Source organism: Zea mays, chromosome 5, assembly GCF_902167145.1.
Source record: "Zea mays cultivar B73 chromosome 5, Zm-B73-REFERENCE-NAM-5.0, whole genome shotgun sequence".
In the NCBI taxonomy this organism is placed as follows: Eukaryota; Viridiplantae; Streptophyta; class Magnoliopsida; order Poales; family Poaceae; genus Zea; species Zea mays.
In genome coordinates this window covers 84265309-84287681 of record NC_050100.1, presented here as the reverse complement: position 1 = coordinate 84287681, position 22373 = coordinate 84265309, and the positions used below count along the sequence as shown (strand labels likewise).

General features: G+C 42.2%; 2 long non-coding RNA genes and 1 other non-coding gene across 4 annotated transcripts; 2 read left to right on the top strand and 1 right to left on the bottom strand.

Moving 5' to 3' along the window:
• Nucleotides 1-13538: 13538 nt before the first annotated feature.
• On the top strand, nt 13539-13917 carry LOC103626644 (uncharacterized). Its single transcript, XR_553052.4, has 3 exons — nt 13539-13582; nt 13693-13750; nt 13821-13917. It is a non-coding gene; the product is annotated as an uncharacterized lncRNA (long non-coding RNA).
• Nucleotides 13918-15254: 1337 nt separating this feature from the next.
• On the top strand, nt 15255-15336 carry LOC111589407 (small nucleolar RNA R41). Its single transcript, XR_004849832.1, has one exon. It is a non-coding gene; the product is annotated as a small nucleolar RNA R41 (small nucleolar RNA).
• A 1132-nt stretch (nt 15337-16468) lies between these two features.
• LOC103626646 (uncharacterized) lies at nt 16469-21218 on the bottom strand. 2 transcript variants are annotated; one of them, XR_002261972.2, is made up of 8 exons: nt 20969-21218; nt 20206-20272; nt 19956-20029; nt 18954-19012; nt 17341-17413; nt 17137-17263; nt 16770-17039; nt 16469-16650 (listed from the first exon to the last, which is right to left on the bottom strand). It is a non-coding gene; the product is annotated as an uncharacterized lncRNA (long non-coding RNA). The 2 variants fall into 2 exon arrangements; XR_002748271.1 differs by lacking the exons at nt 16469-16650; nt 16770-17039; nt 17137-17263; nt 17341-17413; nt 18954-19012 and having other exon boundaries at nt 19866-20029.
• Nucleotides 21219-22373: the final 1155 nt, after the last annotated feature.

The following is a 22373-nucleotide window of genomic DNA, read 5'->3' as shown; positions in this document are numbered from 1 at the left end:
TTAGAGGGAAAAATACTTCTACTAAAGATCTGTCTCAAATTAGGATCAATATGCATGAAAGCATTATAAATAGAGACAGACCAAGATTTATAATTAGAACCATCGCCTAAAAGAAGTTCTAGAGTTACCTCTTGTGACGACATCGTCATCTCCGGACGGCTAAGCCCACACTGGAGAGGCCTAGCTCTGATACCAATTGAAAGTTCCCTATGCCCGGGAACATGATCTGGATGTCGCCTAGAGGGGGGGTGAATAGGCGAATAATAGTTATCACTTTATAACTGGAAATTCTTACTCTACTCGAAGGCTAGATCGCAGTGGAATGAAGGACCCTTCGAGTAGGTTGCAGCGGAATTGAAGTTCCTGTCTTAAAATACCCTGCACTTCGAAGACAACTTGTAGCACATATAAATATTGAAGTGCAAGTATAAACAACAAATAAGACAGAGAAACAGCACACAACACAGAGCAGAGCAGAGCACACAGACACAGGGATTTATCCCGAGGTTCGGCCAAGCTTGAAATGCTTGCCTAGTCCTCGTTGGAGTTAGCCACACCTTGGCTTGGAGTCTATTTCAACTCCTTCCTCCGTTTGCTCAGATCTGTCGGGCGACAGATAGAGCCTTCCACTATGTTGATATCAGTTACAACGATGTCGTGGCTGCTTACAATCTTCTCAACAGCACTCCCACAGAGTAGCAATGCGCTCAAGATTTTGCTCTAGCTCTCAGCAGCACTTCCCCTCTCTCTAAAGGCTTATAACTTCGCCTCTACACAAACTAGAGAGATACACAAGAGAGGGAGAGAAATAATTGATCCAAATGGTGTATGGACGTGTTGGCTGCACTTGTGTTCTTGTTTGAGGCGCCTAGGGGTCCCTTTTATAGCCCTAAAGGGCCTAGGAGCCGTTGGATCTTCATTTGGAAGCTACCAGCCTTCCCTGGTTGCGGGTGCACCGGACAGTAACAGATCTGATTGGCAGTTTCCTTCTCTGGAACAGCTAGCCATTGGTGCACCGGACAGGTTACTATTCACTGTCCTGTGCACCGGACAGGTCACTATTCACTGTCCTGTGCACCGGACACAGCTACTATTCACTGTCCTGTGCACCAGACGCAGCTACTATTCACTGTCCTGTGCACCGGACACATCACTATTCACTGTCATGTGCACCGGACAGAGTTACTATTCACTGTCCTGTGCACCGGACAGCTACTATTCATTGTCCTGTGCACCAGCCAACAACACACTAAGTGCTTTTTCCTCCGTTCTTTCTCCGTTTGACTTCAACTTTTGGGAGGATTTTCCTGAGACTTAAACAAACACATTTAGAGTATAATCCAATTGATTTAGTCCTAGAAACTTACATCTTTCTTGTTCTTCTCCTAGCTTTTCTGTTTCTCCTCCAGTAGAGCTCAGAATGGTACTTTCTCTACAGAAAGAGTTAGAGAGCAAACCAAAGCACCAAACTTGTAGTAAGAGGTGTATGCAAAATGGTTGAACACTCAAACCTTACATACTTAACCTTCTTCATCGTTTTACCCAATTTGGCTTGTTTGAGGTCGATGTTGGACTCTAAACCATCAAGTCACCTTGACTTGATCTAGATTGACATATTTGAGCCCCAACCCCTGTTCACTTCTCGAGCTTGATCTTGAGCCTTATGACTTACACCACATAATTGTAGATGTTACCTCATTGGTTGTAAGTCATGTCCTTATGTAGTGATCCCTGATGCACCATAACTCTTCTTAACTCGATCAACCTTGACTTTGCAAGTCTTCTTCTTCACCCCTGGCTTTGGGTTCCTGGTCTCCTTGACCTTCTCCCGTGCACTCGGTACCTCGAAGCTCTTCTTGCCTCCATCCTTGGCTTGATCGATTGTCTCTGAGTTACGCACACTGAGTCTCACTTAAGCAATGTCCATCTTACTTGTGATGTCCATTATCTATAGATAATCCAGTCTTTGGACCATCACACTTGTTCACTTGTGTTGAACCCTGTTAGCTTTGCATTAAGCACCTGTTCAACACTTAGCACACTTGTTAGTCCTTTAATTGGGTTGTCATCCAAACCACCAAAACCCACAAGAGAGCTTTCAGTTAGTAATATTAAAGCCAAGTTGCTATAGCAAGAACTCTTGAGAAGAAACCAATCACAAAGAAAAGCGACACAAGAGACACGATGATTTTATCCCGTGGTTCGGCCAAGTAACACACTTGCCTACTTCCACGTTGTGGCGTCCCAATGGACGAGGGTTGCACTCAACCCCTTTCAAGTGATCCAATGATCCACTTGAATACCACAGTTTTCTTTCTTATACTTGTTTTCCCGTTTGTGAGGAATCTCCACAAGTTAGAGGCTCTCACCCTTACAAAGTTGATCACAACAAGAGCACAAGAGTAAGGAAGGGAAAGAAACACACGCAAGAATCGCAACAATCACACGCACACAAGTCAAGACGTGAGCACACAAACACGGCACAAGGAGTTTACAACTCAAGAAGTGCTCAAATCTCAAACACGATGATCCGATTGCGTGGTTGCGGAGTATAGGCGTCTTAGAGTGTTCAATGGAGGCTTGGTGTTGTGCTCCATGCGCCTAGGGGTCCCTTTTATAACCCCAAGGCATCTAGGAGCCGTTGGAATTCCATTTGGAAGGCAATTCTTGCCTTCTATCGGGTGGCGTACAGGACAGTCCGGTGCACCACCGGACATGAATAGTCCTTGTCCGGTGCTCGATCTCCTTCCTTTTTTGGCGAAGCTGACCGTTGAGCCCTCGATCCCCTTGGCGCACCGTACACCGGACAGTCCGGTGCGACCAAGTTACCGTTGGCCCAGGCCACGCGTCACCCGCTGATTTTGCGTTGCCGACCGTTGGCGCGGGTGTCGTTGGCTCACCGGATAGTCCGGTGAATTATAGCCATAGCGCCCTCGGCGAATCCCCGAGAGCGACGAGTTCGTCGCCGAGCCAGCCTGGGCACCGGACACTGTCCGGTGCACACCAGACAGTCTGGTGCACCTCAGGCTGGTTCACCTTAACATTCTAGTTAGTTACTTCATCGAGTGAACTTATTATTGTTGTAAACTAATAGACACATTTCTGCAAAGCTAGCTTAACTCTTAAGTTACTCTTGTTATGATAATCTGTTAAGGTTCTAAAGCAGCCTCTTTTGGATCGACATTTGATTCTTGGGAACGTGGGAAGTTATTTCGATTCACATCCAATGGACATCAGCTGAGGTGGTGGTTTTCTGTAAAATATATACATTGGATTATTATGTGGGTGTTTTGTTTTGCAAGAAAAAACTACTACGCTTATGTGTTGGATGCGAATTGAATGTCTCTAAATGTCTGGGTGCACAGGTTGATGTACAAGATATGTTGTCTTATAAACCCCACCCCCAACTAACGTGTATAGATTGCATTATCCAGAAGCGAATGTCCTTGGAATGTGGACAATGGTTTTGTTATGGTCTTATTACCTTTCGTGACGCTACGCAGATCATGGACACTGGATACGCTTCTTGATGCAAATCTGATTCGGCAAGGATAGTAGATCTTGTTCGTAGGTGTGTTGTACGTTGTCTACGGATCGGGTGTCATTCATGTAAGACAGACATGCGACTGGTAACGGGCCGTCAATATTTTGTGACATTCTGGTAGAAGATGCAGATCTGATTTGGAAAGAAAGTGGGTCATGCTACGGGCGTGGTGAAGCAGCGGTGGTGGATTTGGCCTGGCACACACATCAGCAGGCAGCAGCACCATAGCTGGGCAGGGCCAGCCACTTCGCGCGCACAATGTAAAACTTGGATGCAGACCCAGGTTTTATATACTCTAAAAATATTACAGTATTAGCAATATTATGGTTTAAGTTACAAAGTTTTTAGATGAGCTATCAAACACCTTTTGACTGAAAAACTACAGTATTCGTAAATACCGTGGTATTTTTTTGGAACTATGAAAAAACTGAGTTGCCAAACAGGGCTTAGTGTTTCAGTGGACTCGAGAACATGAGTTTGCCTTCCAAACATTGAAATGGCTCTTCACACTGCACATGTGCTCGCCTTCCCAGACATATTCAAACAAATTCTGTTACGTACAACGCATTAATGGATGGCATTTGCAGTAATGTTCTTGATCGAGCTATGATACTTACTGGCAGGCTTATTAAAATGGCTTTTAAGCCAAACACTATCACACTCAACGTTTTCCTTTCTCATTTCTGCAAGCAAGGATTTGGGAATAAAGCCCTCATGTGGGCTGAGAAGCTCAGAGAAGATTCTTTTGTTTTTGATGGTGCTACAAGAAATATAATTGACTGGGCACGAAGGGAAATGGAGGATGACCCCCAGGCTAACAACGAGGACATAGGAAGATGCATGTTTCTTGAGTTCTTAATGTTCATGACATATGAGGCTATGCTCAACAGCAGATCCTCAAAGGCTACACATATGCTTACAGAAAAAAGTTTTGATCCTGCTAGCAGCAGCATGATTAGAAAGGAGGTGAAAATGGGATTGGCTGTAATTGCTTGTTTATTGCTGAACCAGACCTTCCTGATGGATCCCAAATACCCCTCCTTTTGCCTAATTAACCCCTGTTACGAGCGCCTATAAATGTTCCCGACCGTAACAATAGCTCAAGGTTACACCTGGAAACTGGGGAGAAAAGGAAGATGTAATTCAGTCTGAGTTTTATAATATGTTATTTAGGTGATCATTAAGATAGATGGAAATCACAACTTGCTTGTCAGATCATTTCAAATTCAAATGTGCATTTTCAAATTCAAATGTGTGTATTCAATAACATCTATTCAATGCTCATCTGCTTTCTTTGTTGTATCAACCAAATGACCACTAAACAATAGGAAGCTAAAAAGGAGCCAAAATAGAGAAATAAAAGGCAAAAATACATCTTCACCTAAAAACCAAAATAATTAAGTGCATTACAAGTTGTTAATTGCCATTCATTCATCAATGTCAGTTACGGCGTAAGGACCTCCTTATAAACGATATTCTTTGTGTATGTTGCGCCATTTATCGCTGAGTTCCTTTCAACCCCTTCTTCTTCTTCTTCTCATCGTGGACTGGAATGGCAAGTATCTTCACTTTTGATCGAGTGGTGGCCCTTGATAGAGCAACATAAAGTTGACCATGAGAGAACACTGGTTCCGGCAAGTACACACCAACATTAGGAATCGTCTGGCCCTGGGCCTTGTTAACTGTCATGGCAAAACTTAGTCTTATCGGAAACTGCTTCCTTTTAAACTGGAAAGGGAACATCTCATCATCAGAGGGGCACAGGGGTATACGAGGCAAGAAAATTCGCATTCCAGCATGTTGGCCAAGGACAATTTCAGCATCAATACTGTTTTTTTGGAAACCACGAACCACCAACCTCGTGTCATTGCAAAGTCCATTAGCAGGGTCTATATTCCTAAGCAACATGATTGGGCATCCAACTTTGAGCTTCAGAACGTGCGGGGGTAGTCCATTAGGAGTCAGCGTGTTTAGAAACTCCGATGGGTAATAGTTATTAGGATCATCCACCGCGGTGTCAAAACTATGGTACATCATCTGCTCCCCTTGGAAACGATCGATCATCCTCATATTTATCATATCCACCCAGTCATTCCGTGTAGACAATATTGCTCTTGAAGTGATGTAGCTTGTGTTAGACATGTTTTCATTTAGATTGGGGTAAATGTCATCTATCAGTCTATCAAGGTCGCGGTCATTACCAGTATATGGCACACATACCTCATCTGGAAGACGAACATCACCATCGTTGTTCGCTTCCTCAGTTCCACCACCGACGCGCAACAAATATTCTGCAAACCATGGGTCGCTCTGTGCCCTCATGTTTTGAACAAGCTTTAGGTGGCACATGGATTCCCAGAGGTAAGAACTCCGTAGAGAGGCAGCAACTATCTGAGCCCTTGACCCCTTGCGTACAACAGGGAGTACTTGTCTGAAATCACCCCCGAACACAACAGTCCTCCCACCAAAGGGCAGCCCAGGCCGTCCCATTATATCACGCATGCTATTGTCTAGCGCCTCAATTGCTTGTCTCTTAGTCATTGATGCCTCGTCCCAGATAATGAGCGATGCTTTTTGTAGCAACTTTGTTGTCCCGCTTTGTTTCGTGAAGCTACATACAGCACCATCATCAATAGTAAGTGGTATCTTGAAGCGTGAATGGGCAGTCCTCCCCCCAGGCAATATGGAAGCCGCAACACCAGATGTAGCTGTTGCAACTGCAATCTTGTCCTGACTGCGTAGTGCCGCAAGCAATGCCTTATACAGATAGGTCTTTTTAGTCCCACCAGGCCCATCCACAAAGAACACTCCACCGTTATTGGTGTCAACGACAGATAGGATCTTATCATAGGCAAACCTCTGCTCCTCATTTAGGGTTTCTTTCATAGCAACGTCTTCTGCTGTCGGCTCGATACTTTCCTCCTCGTAAATCTCTCTATCAGTACCATGTGAATCGTCATATTTGTCGATGATAGCAGGGAGAGGGAATGTCTTTATGTCTTTACCCATTGACTGCAAAATGTTTCTAATGTCAATCAAGACCATCTGTTGCACATGGGTTTCGCTTTGAGTACTACGGTGATTGTCCTCTGACATTGAGTCAAGGTGTCTCTGCCATAATTCTGCCACATCGTTCGGCTCGCAGTATACCAGTATTGTTGCAAACAACCTTCGTAGTGCTGACGGCATTTGGTAAATAGCGGCTTCGTTGAGACACTCATCTATTGTGTCGTCTGCTTCAAGCAGTCCCCTCCTTTGTGCTGCCTCACGAAAAGATGGTAGTGTGTCACCATCTACTGTCCTTAGATCCGCATAGGAGGTAGCACCCGTCACATGGTTTAAGAGAAGTCGAAGATAAAAGCGCTCCCCCTCAGCTGGATGAGCAGAGACTATTCTACCAACCTGTCCACCCGTGTTTCGTTTCCTCCTTTGCCACACTTTGCCTTGCTGCAAAGTGTACCACTCAGGAAAATCACGGTAAAGGATGCCCCGAGCCTCCTCGTGTAGCCTATTTGCCTCAAAATATGCCGTAAGCATTGACCTATCGGCACCTGGACGTTGGACAACATGATTTACTTTAGCACGCTCGTGAAATGACACCATATGCATGTTTTCAAGATGGAGCTGCAGTTGCATCACTGGAGGAGAGTTTTGACTTAGATCAAAGTTGAATATCCTCCAAAGGGCTTCTGGAGGGGTCACCCACCTAGCATCTCTATACTGCTTGATCTCATCAACGTCACCATCAGCCTTGTTTGCGTCTGTCACAGCCACAGACGCACGATCGTGGCCTTTGTATATGTATTTGAACAAGTATTTGACAGCCTTGATGCTCCCGCATGCCTCAACATTGATGTGATAGTTGAAGAGCCGGAGGAGGTAAGGGTTGTAAGGGACGACCCATCTGTTGTCCAATTCACAACCTCGAACCGTTTCCTTACGCCCATCATCACGACGCCTATAAATAGGATATGAATCCTTTCCTTGAGACGTTGCATTGCTAAAAGCTCTAGGATAATGGTTTTTGCATGAAGCACGACCCTTAGTGCATGGGCATTTAGGATTTAGCAACCCGCACGGTCCATGCATCATATGCTTGATAACCATCTTGTATAGTTCAGGGTACTTCTTCTTGTCAGGGATCTCAGCGGAGATAAGGTGATCATACTGATCAGGACAAGTTAGCTTGTACTTTCTCTGCATGATGAGTAGGAAATGGACATGAGGCAAACCTCGCTTCTGGAACTCCACGACATAGACATAAGCTCGGATTTTTCCAAGAATATGATGCTTAGTCAATCTCTTCTTCAATTCCTCTAGTTTTGCACGGAATATGCGAACAACAAGGTCCGGACGATCCTATGGTGACTGTATAGGGAGAAGCTCTCTGGTTATTTCATCCCAATTGGGGTTGCACGTCATAGTGAGGAATATGTCTGGCTTCCCAAACTTCCGCACAAGGGCCATAGCATCCATATACCGACGTCTCATGTCACGAGGACCACCGATAAATGATGTAGACAGCACGGTTCACTTTCCAATTTTGTCTGCTCTGTTCTCGCCTTCATGCAAGCTATCTACCAAACCCTTGTATAGATCTACCCTTAATCTGTCTTGGTTTTTACGTATGAAATCCAAACGAGAGCTCTCAATCTTGATGTAGGTGTCAACCGCAAACTGTTGGAAAAGCCGCTTCCCATGAAGTATTGGATTGAATATACTTGGACGAATTTGGAATCTGTAGCAGTAATAGTCACGTACAGACACGCATAGATGGCTAGGTCGTTCTGCAACCGCAATGTTTATTAATTAGTGTTGCTAAAAACATATTTAACAAAGGATTATATAAGAATCACAAAGAAATAACTAACCTGTATCATCATTGTTTGCATCACTTCTCCTATGTTGATCGCGGTACGCGTCTACTTCGTCCATGGAAACATTGGACTTAGGAATATTGGCATGCCATCCAAGTTCACCTTTAGGGAAGAACAATGGATATGATAGTGCATCATAGCATCCATGATATGAACGGATGCCGTGGCTTGACCTATCCTTCCCATGCAGCATAACACTATTACTGAATTGACCTCGACGTTCACTCCCATCAATCCAAACTGCAGCGACCTCCGAAGTGATGGGTACATTATATAACTTCTGGTTCAGCGTTTGGTCAAGGTTCAAGGCGATATGGTAGTCTTCAATGTTATCAACGTTCCCCATACTCCTAAGGTGCTCAGAGTATGGGTTTCCCTTAAGTATTTCAACCAACTGATTAATAACTGCCTTGTCTTTCTCAAATTGCTCTTGACGACATTTACGATATCTATGCTCGAGGCTGGGATCGTCATCGTAGAAGTAGAGTTCAAGGTGTTTATGTTCCGCCCCAACTTCCCTACCGAACGACCTTACGTTGTGGTACATCATGCCATGTGCACGGAACGTGTAGATACCACAATCCATGTTTGTAGTCATACTATCAAGGCAACAATACAGAGAAGTGAATGAGAAATGGCCGTTAAAAAATCGAATGTTATCACGGAAGTGCCTCGCATCAGCATCTGAACACTCCCACAGCCTCCTAAGTTGGGGTGGTGTCTCGAACGGGGCTAGATCAATCTGTCCATTACGACAACAAAATCCAGGTGGTTCATACTGAAACTTCTTCGCTTTGCAGTAATCGCAGTCAGCAACAGTGCTTAGCAAATGTGTTTCTTCAGGTATGTTACTATACACCTTGTCGTACAAGTCAGGTACGTCAGGGTTGACAGTAAAGGCATCTTGGGTTTCATCAATCTCGATATCCTCAATAGATTCACCATCTAAATTTGTTTTCGAGGAACAACGGGTAAAACGAATAACTTTAGAAACTTTCAAATCCTATATCCTATATATATATACTATTACAAACATTATGTAAGTACCTTGCCCAGCGAATAGGTATCCATCTTCTTCGTCATCATCTTCAAAAAGTACATCCTCGTCATGATTCTCTACAAAGAGCACACCTTCATCGGCATCTATTGATTCACATGGTTTTAACCACTAAGAATAATTAGGGAACTAATTGTGGAAGGAGCTTGTAATTACCATTGGTGGTGACATTCGGGGTTATCTGTCGTTGCATCCCAACGTCTACTCCTTCAGTCATTATGTCACTATGTGGAGCAGTGACTGGACATGGGCTTGTACTTTCTATTGACGGAAAGTTGTGTTAAATCAATTGGCCACTATAAGTTAAGTATCATATCAATTAAGGACGAATTAGTAATTAATGTTGTTTTCGATCTCTGAAGCAATCGCGTGATCAATTTCATTGTGCTCACCGCCTTCCATTCCGTGATCCCTAGTTGCAGTAGCAAAGTTTCTTCTAATGGCAGATTGAAATTTCTGGTTTTGACGAGATATCAGGCTCTGTCTTTCGCCAGACGACACATGATGCTCATGTCGCTGTCTTCTAGGAGACTGTGTCATTTTGTCCATGTCAACATCCTTAGTCTGCAATGAAGCATAAACAAAAGGTGTTGCACTCAACTCAGAGATAACCATGTCCTTGGAGCTAGATAGAGACACAGTAGGAGTTTGAGAATCTGCTAAACTCCACACAAGCTCCGGCGTAAACTTCGGATTCTCAATTGCGATCGAGTCTTGAGCTAGCATTGCTTGTTGTCTTCTACTATAGTTTTCCCTTGCACTCTTTTGACATGGTGTAGTATTACGCAATGCCCTTTGTTCCCTTGTTAGAGTTGCAAATCGAATTTGTTCTCGAATTCTCTTACGTTCCCTTGCATCTAAAACTTCTGAACTTGGATTGGAATCATGTTGATGACCCGTCTGAGCTGATGCGCCTTAAAGTTGAAAGTAACAAAGCTCTTAGGTGTATATATTATAGGTTGAATGATGAGAGCTCAACTCACTATTGGGGCACATTTGTTATAATTTTCGTCTTTCAATAACATAACACAGAAACATAATAACCTAGAGTGTCAATGCTTTGATGATTATTATTCTCTTTGTGTGCAGGTATGCTGCAATCTACAAACTAACCCAAGAGCACATAAGAAAAGCATTACTTTAAAGATGAGTGACACACGAGCATAGTTAACATACCTTTTGAACGCTCATGGTGCACAACATTTTAATTTTTGCTTGACTGACGACGCCTCTTCAATTCATTTTTCTTTTCATCACTCATCGTGGCGTATCGTGCTCTTTCTCTTTCCCTCTTACGTTGTCTCGCATCATCACATCCACCTAACCAGTTATATCCTTTTCCATTATTAATCGTTGTTGGTAAATTAACATAACAAAGAAATGTAATTACCTAGAGTGATACCACACGGTATAGTACAATCAATGATGCTTCCGTCGCCTATAGCCACATCTGGACAATCATCTACACAAAGTAACCCGATAACACATAAGAAAAGCATTATTTTAAAGATGAGTGACGCACAAGCAGCCTTAATTTACCTTTTGAATACTCATGGTGAACAACGTTCTCTTTTTTGCGTGACTGACGACGGTTCTTCAATTCGTTTTTTTTTTCAACACTCATCGCCGCATATCGTGCTCTTTCTCTTTCTCTCTTACATTGTCTCGCATCAGTTCGACCTCCTGAACCATCATATATTACCCATCAATAATCTCCATTGTCAATACATGGTAAACAAACATATTCACCTTGAGTGTTATCACACGATTTAGTTAAATCAATTATGCTTCCGTCGCTGACAGGTACCTCTGGACATTCATCTACAAAATATGAACATCGTTATTTTCCTTTTTAAAACCTTGGTGAGAGATCAAATATTGCATTTTATTAGTAGATATACCTTCAAGGGTGTTGCTAGACAATTCTCTTAATGGAGGTCGAACATCGTTATTGTTGAACGGATCCATCTACGTCTTTTAGTCTACCAACAGACCTGTGTAGAAAAATATTAGTCATATTCATACTTAGATTATTGCAATTCTGAACAGGAAACACATCTACTATATCTCTCCCAAGTCCACCTGCTACCCTTGAACAATGTGTAGTAGTAGACCTTTGCATGCAATTGTATTGTGTTTGAATAGTAGACCTCCCTATCATGCCTGAATTAAGAGAGGTTACATTTGTCTGCTTACCTTCTTTCAGGTACCGCGAACATGTTGTATGAATCAATAGAGACACCAAGTTGAAACTTTTAAGGAAGGGTATCTTAACACATATATATGTGCCCATGGTAATCAGACAACATGGATATGTTTTTCTTGATATTGTGTTCATAAATGTGCCCATGGTCTAGGTAAAGTAAAACATTCTAGGGACAGTCAGGGCTGTGAGAAAACAGAATAAAATATATGTAGCTCACGTAATATCAATTTGTTGAAGTTATATTCCTTGGTACATAACTCGTTTCTACTACTATTGTAAAAAGTCAAGTTTAACCTACAAGTTGAGTAGTTGTCATTGCCAATAGTTGTCTTTTGTATAACACCTCATTTTTATAACTTCTGAATTTTATCCCTTGTGGTTACGATTTCATAGTTAACTTTGCAGAATTAATGCTTTGAAGGTGACAAGCAGTACACACAATAGTTCCACACGTCCCAGCTAACGTGAGGCATGTCATACCGTGTTTGTTGATGCATGGATCTTACTATACTTTGCCAATTTACATTCACTTATGTATTGATTGTTTGCTAAGTGTGTGCACTTTTATGTAGACTGTGGACAATGATCTTGCACTGCAAATATACATAAAGGCTAGGGCACCCCTAAAGTTGTTGCTCCATTTGCTGAAAGGAAGGAGTTTGACAAGATACTGATATACTCAAAGCAGGTTCGTTATTTGGTGTTATTGACTATGTTTTCAGTTGTTGTAACTCATTTGAGCTTCGAATTTTATTTCTACAACTTGGTTCCAGATGGAAGAGCAGATGGCGTGCTTTCTCTGCATGAGTCATCCACAAAGGATGTACAGCCAGCTCAGGAACATCTTTCATTGGAAGAAGTCTCCACTGAGAGTTCAATAAGGCCATTCTTTGTGGAATTTGATAATAACATTTTCTCGTCTAGTCATCGTCGTCGCTCGAGTACTCGAGCTGAAAGGGGAAGACCAAGCTCCCTTTTTGAAGAAAGTCCTCGACAAATGTTCCATAATCTCATAGGGGAGAGGGACAGCCATAGACACATAACCATGGAAGGAATTACAGAGGTTGCTTTCTAAAATGTTTCCTATACTGGTTCCAGTTGTTATGTTTTCGTTGTTAGATCTTATGTCATTATAATCCAGTTAAATATATAGTGATACTGGTATTGATTTTGATAAATATCCATAAATTTGACTACGATGGTGGTTTAAGTGTAACATTTTGGAATGAAATAGGTTTATTTCTGTAGGTTTTGGTTGCATTGGAGAGGATTGAACAGCAAGTAGAGCTGACCTATGATGTTAGTTCTTTTTTACCCTTTGCTCCACAAGCCCGTTATCATCTTTCTTTTGCCTGAAACCTTGAATAAACTTTTTTTGCAGCAATTGCTAATGCTGGAGGCTAATCTAGTTTTTGGCGCCTTTGCCTCCTATGATCGGCATAGAGACATGCGGATGGATATTGATGATATGTCCTATGAGGTACTATCTTTTATCGTGTCTTGTCCTGCCTGAATGGTGGAGGGGTTTTATTAGAGGATGCTTTTCTTTCTGGAGGATTCTTCCTTATTATGTGTTTGAAGCCCTTACTGTGATTCGAGCAGTAACTATGATCCTTTACGAAATACTCTTCGTTCATATTTATCCTCACGGAAGAGGTGCTTGTATCTTCTGAACAGGAATTATTGGCACTGGAGGAGAGAATAGGCTCTGTGAGCACAGCTCTTTCGGAGGAGCCGTTCACAAACTTGTAGATCAGCAGCACACTCAATGACATAATACATCCACAGATAACCCCTTCCAAAAAAATTCACATCGTACTCGCTGAATCAACTTCTTACACAGCTCTTCTGCAATCTGCTGATGTTCAGTTTGATGATATTGTTGTTGCATGTGGCAGGTATACTTCTTATGGGTAATTTTGTGTGTACAGTTCTTGTTGTGTCATGCCTAGATTCTGAAAGTTGCAAGACATCGCTCTATAGTCGGACAATATTTAACTTCATGCAGTGGTGGAACCATTGTTGGCCTTGCTTTAGGATCCAGATTGAGCAGCTTAAATACAAAAGTATGATCTATCCTTTTCTGTTATATTATCTGACACTGAACTTTCCGAGTAATATCCTCTTACTGGATAGGTTCATGCACTCTCTGTTTGTGATGACCCTGAATACTTCTATGACTATGTCCAAGGCCTAATTGATGGACTTAATTCTGGTTTGGATTCACGTGATATAGTTAGAAGTCAACAAATCAACCGTTGATGACATGAAATGCAGCATCTGTCAGGTAAGCGGTAACCTTACCTAGCCACCTAGGGGATCTGCTATTTCTGTTATTCTGCTGGTATAAAACAAAATGCATATGAGGATTTGACATTGAGCACTTTCTTTCCAATGTGGAACTGACCTGTTGTGTGGGACAGTCGGCGTTAAGTAGTCCAGGTTTTGCCTGTCATTCTCACAGAAGACAGGCCCTTTTATGCTGCTATTACCCCACTTCCCAAATGTCTTATTAAAAAAGGCTGGGTTGTACTTGCGAGCCCTCCAGGTCAGTACCTTCGCATTGGTGCAGCTGATATCTCCGCTTCGTATTCCTGTTTAACTAACCTTACATTTTGTAATGCAACATTACTCAGAGTTGCCTGATATCAAGCGTGCCATTGTAAATACCCATGTCATTGAACCACAGGTTTGTCGACTTCAGTTATTTTCAGATATCTTTTTTTATGTTTTGCCCATTAACAACTTTCTTGGACAGACACTTGTTGAGTTCTTTGGCACATTGTCGAGAGTGGGCTTTGGAATGCATGAAAGACCTTCTACTGGTTAATCTGAAGGGAAATCTTCAGATTGTTGTGCAGGTATTCCTGTTCAGTTTCTTATGCCCCCTACCCCTCTGTACCAACCCATTGGCATTTATTTTCTTCCTTCTTGGTTCTAAATTATTGTGAAAGCTTGGGGGACATATGCAGGCCGTGAAAGAACACTCTGAGCAGCTAGGGGTTGATGCTTGCATCAAATTATTTGAGCAATTCAAATCTTATGAGGGCCTTTACTTTTTCTTGGGATCCTATCTGAGCTCCAAGTGATTTCTCTTGCTGACAGTGGAATGCCTTTCCCAAATTTTGCATGTCTATCTCAAAATGCAACACACCTGACTTTTCTTTACATGCAACAGCGAGGACCCAGATATCCATTTCAAGTATGGATTTGCTAGGAGTTTTTCCAACTGGCCTTGCAACGTCAACACCTGAGACAAATACATCTCAGTCCCAAGGGAGCAGTGACAGCAGTGGTAATAACAAGAGCAAGAGCCATTCAACAGAGCCAGTAAGTTGTCGATCTCACAGATAAAGCTGCTACGGAATCGGTGGGAGCTGCAGCTGCGCCATCATCGTGGTCGGCTAGGAGCCCCCACCACACGGATCAAGGTACACTCGTTGTGAAGGGATATGCTTGGATCAGAGTAGGGGTGGGTGAGGACTGTCCATTTATCACCTTCAATTGCTTTTATATTTTCTTTGGATTTTGACACTCCTTTCTTTTGCTTGCTTTTCTCATCGGATCTAACTTGAGGATGTGATGACAAAAAATACATACCTATTTTTAGATCCCTGACAAGAGAAACCAATGAATACTTCTGAGCCTTTATAAGATTTGTCTTCTTTGTTTGGTTTAGGTTCTCTATGCTTACAAAAAGGAAAGGAAAGTAGGATTTCAGCCATGCTCTTATAGAGTGACTCGTGCTCAAATCTAGAAATTGATATCACCTCAGGTTTGGGTTTTGAGAGCTCACTTATCTGAATCTGTAGTATAGCAGTTTGATTAAAGTCTTAGTATAAAATGTCTTTCAAATTTCACGCACTAAATAAAGCAGCATCGGGAGGGCCATTTCTTGAATTTTTTGTCTCCACTTTATTCAGGTGAACCAAAATGTTCTCCCAGGTCTTCGAACTGAAATACAGTAGTACTTTAGAACCGCAACACTACAACAAAGTTGCCACTGCATGTAAATTAGACAAACAGAGTGTGCACACAACCACTGAAAGACACATATACAAGCAGACAGAACAAGAAACCAGAAAAATGCCCCACTGTAAAGGAAGTAGTTACTAATAAGAACACTGACAAACAAACTAATGATGATGAACTTATTTATTAGATAATAGAGAGGTCACATAGTTCTATACAAAGCGGTTAACATTGAGATCGAATACACGACCAATAAAAACAGAACACAAATCATTATTAATAAGTTTCATCTGATACATGACTAACAAAGTATTCTACTATAACAAGCTAGAACACATGTCTCAATCCGATGTTACAGTCGCCAAATGTGCTCGTCTGTTCTCTAGAAATTTGTCGATGAAACGACTCCTTGGATTGTCAATCAACGAACGACGAATTGCTGCAATTTAGAACATGATTTGTAAGGACATGATTATTTTAAATTATTGTCATTCTAATTGTATCTATATCTATAATCTATAAATATATTATAAGAACCACTCACTCTTCAAGCGGTATATAGTGTGATGATCCGGGTTGAAATGAATAGTGCTGTGGTCCGAGGTTTCCAAGCACCCTATTGTTATAATAGTATATAATTATTAATAAGAGTAAGAATTAAGTATATATTGAAAGATGTTAGGCACAGAAGAAATTACTGTGATTATGGTTACAACGCAGCAAAGTTCCAATAATTATGTTCTTGTCAACTCTAGCTAACGACCATCGTAGAGCATTTCTTTGCAAGAGGTCAGTCCATACCCTCACGATGATTAGATCCCACCTATTAAAAACCTTAATCGTCTGAATAAGACCTAACAAATGCATAATGCTGTTAAAAAAGAATGTATATATGAAAATTAGTGCCACCTAGAATCCATTAGTACAGCTTCTCTATACGGTCTTCCACCGATATGCTTTAATGGTTCCAAATGAAGAACTATGCCAATAACATCTGAACAATTCACATATGATTAGTTACCTTTGAATCATTTAGACTTCAGGCGTTAGTGATATATATATATATATATATATATATATATATATAAACTATATGGAAAGAAGGGTTATTACCTACGAATGTCTTATGCGGTTGTTGGTAAACCTCATGAAATGGCATAAGATACTTTGGAAATGGAGGAAATTGGATTGGCTCGTGAATGGATCCACAATAGTATGTGTTATCAATCCCAACTCTAGCCCATGACCAATATTGCGAAATTGAAGTTCCTCCCGGTTTAGACAAAATGCCACTCTATACAATGTATATGTGCATCCTTGTGTGAGTAAGGCATCGAACCGTTGGACATTATTGCCGTTAGAAATTGCTTCGATTTTGGATCCCTAGATATTTGGGAATACATGTTGTATGAGTCAAAGAATTTAATTATAATAACATGAATATATTGGCTCTATTTCAATGCTTGTTGAAGTGACTCACAGTGATGTCCTGTAGGATGTAGTGTTGACTATTACGACGCCTAGGGAACTTAACAACTACTCTCGCAAAGACACTTTTGACTTGTGGTAAGTTATTGACATCTTGAATATCGTCAAATAGCACGAAACTACATAAAACACGAACTTTAGTTTAAGTTCTTCATACATATAGATGTAAAAAGTAAATAACCTTATATAAACTTACGGAGGAAAGGGAGACAGGCCTGCCACCGTCCTATTTTGAGTACGTCTACCTAATGCCATTGTTCTTATAGGATCTATCATGACATTATTGCAAAGATACAAAAAACATTAAAACGACTATATGACATATAATCTCTTGTCTATTAAAATGCTAAAATAATATGTACAATATATCGTTGTATTAATAGGACTGAATTTAGAGATATCAGAATTTAGCAACAAACAAAGTCACTCTGTCAATTGGGGACAGGTACAAGTGTATTGTACAAAAAGTCCTCCCATGCAACATACAACACCAGAAATTATATAATGCACCCATAATGAATTATGTCGGTTTCTGCAACACACTGCAGGCTGCAGTTTTCAATCTCTTATTATTTCTTTTGGATTAGGTTCAGCATTTCAGTATTCATACATTCATTCATGTTTCAGTATTACAGCTTCCAGTGATTATACTGATACAGGTGCTGATCTTATTGTCTCATAATTACAGGTCAATTGTTCAAGTTGCAATTGTTCAACAATTCACAGACATTTTCATCAATATTCATCAGAACTTTACAAGGACAGGTTATTTGAATTCACATCATATTGTTTATTTGGCCTATTTTTTCTGCCTGCAAAATGCCTAGATCAAAATCCTCAGCTGACTAATAAATAAACAAGCCCTCTCATACTCCAGAACTTGTTGTCAAATAGAAGATGGACAGTGACGGAACAATAAGCTGAACATTTTTGTGTTGTAATGCTCCTGTGCATCATTGTTGGGCCTATCGCCGGATACTTAATATTTAAGATGTCATGTAACACGCAATGATTTGCACATTACAATGTTTGATAGTGACGTTTTAAGAGGAAGTTGTTGATGGAGACTAGTTTCCTAAACATGTGCTGGCTCATAGTTTACTCATCTTGTGTGGTTCAACAAGCAGGACTCAAACTCAAAGGAAAGCACTAAAGAAGTTTAGAAAAAAGAGATATAAGCAACAATTGTTTCCCTTAAAGATGTTCGCTTGCGCTAAATGATAGATCCAAAAAAGAAGCATGAAGAGAAGCGGGTGAGAGAGAGAATTGTGGACGGGTACAAGTGTATCGTTCAAAAAGAAGAGGGGAGAGAAAGAATTGTGGGCGGGTGCAAGTGCAACATACAAAAAGCATGCTACCAGCTAAGCCTCCCAACTATAATTTTTTTATCTAAGAATTAGCATCAACCTCTATATACCGGAAGCATGCTATAATTTGTTTATCTAAGAATTAGCATCAACCTCTATATACCGGAAGCATGCTATAAACTTTATATAGCCCAAAGAATACCCCAAATACACACAAGTCTAGTATTTTATTTAATGACCCTAATTATCAACCATTTACTGATTAGTGATAAAAATAATGAACAACCACTAAGATTATGTCAAATCTCTACTACTTATTACAATTTAGAGGACTCAATAGTTAGCAGCTAACAAATACAAAGTGTTATATATTGCAGAATTTAATTATCACTGATTGTAGCATATTAGTGCTAGAACAATATATGTTGCCTAAGTGTCATAACCATAAGATGGTGAACATTATAGTTTCAGGTAAAGAAGGTGTTGAATTTTCAGTGGTTACCTAAAAATCCAGCAATGTCCAGCAAGCACCACTCAGCAACACAAATCAAGTTCAAACTTCTGTTCAAAGTAATAGAGCAAACATTAATAGTTAGCAACCATGCAACAGGTAGCAACGATTAGAAGGTAGGAAATACAAAAATATCAGCTATGATGTCCTCAAGATACTTGCTAGCAGGAAAAACATAATGGACAGGACCCTCTGGTCATACTAACTACGAAGGATAACCTTGAGATACAGAAGCACTATGATAAAAAGCATTACATAAGATAAAACAAAGGTTCTTCTTATGTGTTCTTGCACTCTTGAAAATCAAAGCAGCTTATGCTAATCCAATTGATGGGATTGATGGGAGCATACATATGTATGAGTTTGGACTGCTGAAAATCAAAGCAGCTTATGCTAATCCAACTAATGGGATTGATGGGAGCACAATGCAATAAACAGCAAGGAGAACAACAGCCTAGCTATTAGTGGGATTGATGGGAAGCAAAATTCAGCATATCGTTAGGTCAGTGCAATGAACAAAAAGCAGAACAACAAAAACTGTGTCGTCTGTCCCTTGAGCTTTTAAACAGTCTGAACTAATGCGAACAGGAACCCAAACAATATATTTTGATTGATGTGATCAGCAAGTCAAATGCTATTTGGTACTCCGAATTGGTGTCAACAGCAAGCCAAACACTACATGGTACTCTGAATTGGTGTCAACAGCAAGCCAAACTACTCATCATCTTCGAGATCGTATAGGATATGTTTAAACTGAACAACAGGACAAAGATGTTAACTATGAGTCTATGACTGTAGTCCTAAATCACATGACAGAAACATATTGCTGCATAACATGCGACACATAGCTATCATGGGCTCTCCGGTACTACAACGCTATCTAATTAGTTATATGTGATTTCACTAAAGAATGAAGATGGCAGCAGCTACATAAACAAATGTGGTAGCTCATGAATGTGTTAAAAATAGAACTTGAGAAGCACATTAACATACATCTGCTGACACCTGCCTCGTATCTAACAAATCAGCCTTGTTCCCAGCAAGAGCCACTATTGTATTCGAGTTTCCTGCATTAAAAAGGAAAGGAAAATTAAAACAAACACTTGTAGATCAGCAGCACACTCAATGACATAATACATCCACAGATAACCCCTTCCAATGACAAAATTCACATCGTTCTCAAGTGGGTTTCCTGCTATCTAATTAGTTCTCAACATAAACATAGAACTACAAAGAGTATTACCTCTATGTGATTTCAGTCGTCCTCGTTCTCCGGCACGCGCGCAGTCTTGTTGATACCCACTTGAGAACTACAAAAAAGGAAGGGTTGCAGAACGGTGATATCAAGATTATCACTGAGAACATGGATTAAATGCAATGAAAAGGAAGAAATGGACAATGCACTTATAAACTTCAACATTTGGAACTAAGTTAATCTAACAAATGGGAAATCTTTTCTCTGGGCACACCGTTTGCCCCCTAACAGACGCTGCTTTGCCGACCAATGGTGTACTGTCCTTAGCCCTCGAATATGAATTCCCTAGCTCATGTAATTCCTTGAAACAGAACCACTCTTACCCCCCCCCCGGCCCAATGCAATGCAAGACAGTAAAAAAACATTAATTCAGTTCATGCAAAGAAAAACAAATACATTGCACCCCACTTCTGCTCAGCATATAAGCTCAGCAAATAACCTCAGCTATCTTACTGTTGGCAAAACTCATTGTGAATTGATATACCACTTCACTTGGGCCCCAAGGGGTTTTCCTCACGTATACTAAAAATAGCAGTCTCTACTCATGTCCACAATGTTGTTTAATCTTAACGCAAAAGCATACTGGCAGATGGCCACATGGTTATCTGATACAGAATTAAATGGGTGAAAGTGACAGAAAAGAAAGAAAAGGAAAAACTACAAATCAAGACATAGCGAATTGGATTGCTGAGCTGTAAGCAATGAGAATTTAGCAGTTAGGTCAGGCGGCAGTGGGGTGGACATTGGGTACCTCGTCAATGGCAGAGGAGAGCTCGGAGAGGCGGTCAAAGCAGAGCAGCGCGCTGTACACGTTGAGCAGCACCGGCGTGGCGGCAGCGCTGTTCCGGGCGCCGATGGAGGGAGGGAGTAGGCGAGGTCCTCCGGCTCCCGATGCAGGACAGGAAGCGCGCTGTTGCCGTGGCGGACTGCGTGCGGATTTGGGGTGAAAGTTGACCGTTCTGCCTCGGACGCGACACCATATAGCGACATCATCCAGCGCCAAGGAAGTGGAGGTCGTGGGGAGGGAGGATGCGAGAGTGGGGCTGAGTGGCTGACCGAGCGGTTGCGCTGAGGAAGAAGACCGCTCTCCCGCGGTCCCGCCTGAGGGTCGCGTCGCAGGGCGACGGCGACCAGGACGCGCCCGGGGCCGAGGTGCCCACCCCCACACGATGCACCCCCTCGCAGCAAATGGGCCGTCCGCGCGACACTCAGCAAATGGGCCGCGCGGGTCCAAGGAATGATGGGCCGAGGAAGAACCGCTCTCCTGCTGTGTTGCAACAATTTAGTACCATACTGGCTACTAAAGGAGACATGGCGCGGCTTATAAGCGTTGGCGCGGACTTAGCAATACGAACTCGGTTGGTGGCTGAATTGCTTAAGTTCTACTCCTGCGCAGGCATAATAATATTTTTGCGAAGACCTGTGTTTCGCACGTATATGGCAGAACCGGTTAGAGGCAGAACAGTCAAAGGCAGACTACTATTACTTACTTAATAAGTAGTAGAGATTGCCGGCTGGCTCTGGCTGGATTGGATTGAGATTTCCCCTGTCTTTCTTCTCGGACCACGGGTGCCCGGATTTTGATCTTTGGGTATCACTGCGACAGGTACGCACGGAACGCGGCCAGCCACGACTGGACTCCTCCCGTCGGGTCTTCCGGAGCAGTCGCGAACAAACCCTCTCTTTCGCGAGCGAGCCCCACGCACTTGATGAATGGGGGGGGGGGGGGGGGGGGGCGATCGCGACCACCTGGGCTGGCGGCGAAGCACAGCCCCCACACCCTCGGCCTGCACTCCCCCACCTGGATGCTCAGCGACCGCCCGACCAACGCCCGGTGGGCCGCGGCCCGATGGCTCGTCTGTCTGATCCCGACGGCGACCAGCAGACGGCCGGCCGGCGGGCGGCACGTCAGCCAGATGTTCCCGGCCACTCGATCCATTTCCACGCACGGCCTCTCGTCGAAACCGAATGACGCCACCACGCGATATTTATCGTCGTCGATTCTTATCTTCAATTACTACTCGCGCGCCCCACCCCACTCCACCTGTGCTGCCTGCCTGCCGTCGGTCAGTGCGTCACGCTAGTAGACTGCCCGCGCCCGCGCTTATATAAGCGGCCGGCGAGGTTTCCAGCTGACAACGGCATACGTGCGGTTC